Source organism: Marmota marmota, unplaced genomic scaffold (genome assembly GCF_001458135.2).
Source record: "Marmota marmota marmota unplaced genomic scaffold, marMar, whole genome shotgun sequence".
NCBI classification, from domain to species: domain Eukaryota; kingdom Metazoa; phylum Chordata; class Mammalia; order Rodentia; family Sciuridae; genus Marmota; species Marmota marmota.
This window is the reverse complement of record NW_026011823.1, coordinates 311-2,823: the sequence shown is the minus strand read 5'-3', so window position 1 is coordinate 2,823 and position 2,513 is coordinate 311. Positions and strand designations below refer to the sequence as shown.

General features: G+C 40.2%; 1 non-coding gene across 1 annotated transcript; it reads right to left on the bottom strand.

The window, feature by feature from the left end:
* Positions 1 to 511: 511 nt before the first annotated feature.
* LOC125614953 lies at positions 512 to 619 on the bottom strand. Its single transcript, XR_007345522.1, has one exon. It is a non-coding gene; the product is annotated as a U6 spliceosomal RNA (small nuclear RNA).
* Positions 620 to 2,513: the final 1,894 nt, after the last annotated feature.

Here is a 2,513-nt window from a genome sequence, read left to right as displayed (position 1 = left end):
GAATAGTATAATGAACCCACGGGCCATCACCCAACTTAACAGTAATTCCTTGATATCCAATATCAGTGAGTTTTTTTTTTTTAAATTTGTTCTAATTGGTTATACATGATAGCAGAATGCATTTCGATTCATTGTACATAAATGGAACAAAACTTTTCCTAGTTGTACACAACACATGTGTAGTCCTACATGTACCTCGGGTAATGAGGTTCATCTCATTCCACCATCTTTCCTATCCCTATGCCCCCTCGCCTGTACTACCTCCCCTTTGCCCAATCAAAGTACCTCCATTCTTTGCCACCCACCTCACCCCCTTTATGGGTCAGCATCCACTTTCAGAGAGAACATACAGCTTTTGGTTTTTGGGATTGGCTTACTTCCCTTAGCCTGATATTCCCATTCACCCGCAGATGCCATAATTTTTTTCTCTTTTAATGCTATAAGCAATATTCCATTTTGTATATGTACCACAGTTTCTTTATCCATTCATCTGTTGAAGGGTTGGTTCCACAAAACTATGGAATGATTCACAAATGTGGGTGTCATCCTTGCTCAGGGACCATGCTAATTTTTTTCTGTATTGTCCCAATTTTAGTATATGTGCTGCCAAAGCAAGCACACTCTGAGTTTTAACAAATGTAGATACCCATGTAAAAACTACCATAATCAAGATATAGAGCCGTTTTTTCACTAGAAAAGGGGTTTCCTTGGGATCCTTCCCAGTGAGTTCCTTCACCACCTGTTCCAGGCAACCACTGATAACATTTTTTTAAACTATAGATTCATTTTTCCTACAGTACTATTTCATATATATGCCACTATAAGTGGACTCATATCTAGGAGTGCAATTGCCTCCTACGTTTAATGTATGTTTTTATCTTATGTGATACTGTCAAGCCATGCCAAAAAAATGACCACAATCATTTTATACTTCCACCAGCAATTTAGGAGACTTCCACTTGACTTCATCTTCACTAGCACTTGGGCCATTCTAGTGGGTATGTCTTTGTGAGTTTATTTCCTGACAATTAATGATATTGAGTGAACTTTTTTTTTCTTTTGAGATAGGGTCTCACTAACTTGCTTAGGCCCTTGATAAGTTGCCAGCCTCAAACATGGGATCCTCCTGCCTCAGCCTTCTGAGTTGCTGGGATTACAGACATGTGCCATCATGCCTGGATCAAATAGTTCTTCATGAGCTTGTTGACCATACTGTTTTTGTATGTCAGCTCTCTCTGGCTAGCTGGAATCCAGACTTCTCCCAGCTCAGTGCCAACTGTGGGATTGGTTAGCTTATAGTTGTTCTTGGCCCTCGCAGGTACTGCTTAGAATGTAGCCCCAAACTGAAGACCACCTCCATGCAGATTTCTGGAACTCTTTTTCTTGTGTCTCCCATCTTTCTGGTAGTTTTCTCTACATATTTTTGGCTGCTTAATCTCCTGGAACTCTGGTCTCTCCTCAGTGAGACTGTTATGCCCCATTTGGGTTCCCCTTCCCATACTGAGGTCTAGAGGGTGCCTCCAGGTAGAATGCTCACCTATTTGTTCTCCTGCTCTTAGGGGTGACAGTTGCATATCCCTTGTGGCTTTCTATCTGAAAAATAGCTCTTTAAAAATATATTTTGACTGGGCATGGTGGCACATGCCTTAATCCTAGTGGCTCGGGAGGCTGAGACAGGAGGATCACGAATTCAAAGCCAGCCTTAGCAAAAATGAGGTGCTAAGTAACTCAGTGAGACCCTGTCTCTAAATAAAATACAAAATGGGGCTGAGACTGGGGATGTAGCTCAGTGATCAAGTGCTCCTGAGTTCAATCCCTGGTGTGTGTGTGTGTGTGTGTGTGTGTGTGTGTGTGTGTGTGTATATATATATTCCAACTTTCTGGTTGCTTTCAGTGGGAGAACAAGTCTCATATAAGTTACTATCTATTGATTTCTCCTTTTGTTGTAACTTTTTGCAATAATTGAAAAAAATATGTTTGTGGGACTTCTAGGATATATTGTAGTTTTGGTGAATAAATGACATCCCCCTGGTACAACAATTTAACCTGTTTTCTCTATTGCCTTTTTTTTTTTTTGGTGTTGCTGGGGATTGAACCTCAGGCTCCATGCATTCTAGGCAAGTGCTGAGCTGACAACCTCAGCCTCTCTCTGTTGCTTTATATTTCTTGGAAATTGGTAGTCAGGTTTAGGTTCAATTCTGTTTCTTATGAAAACTTAATAGGAAATATTGCATTGACATCTGCATGTCCTCTCCTTTGATGTTGACTACTAGTCAACAGTGACGTTGGTGAGATTTGCTAATATATTACAGGTTGCAAAATAGCAATGGTCTGAGTTGCTGGGATTTTTCTTTCTTCATTTAAAGGTTGGGATGCCTACACAAATAAAAATTTATGATTGATTATTCTTTCTTTTTTTTTGGTACTGGGGATTAAACTCAGGAGCACTTGGCTAGTGAGCCATATCCCCAGCCCTATTTTGTATTTTATTTATATACAGGGTCTCACTGAGT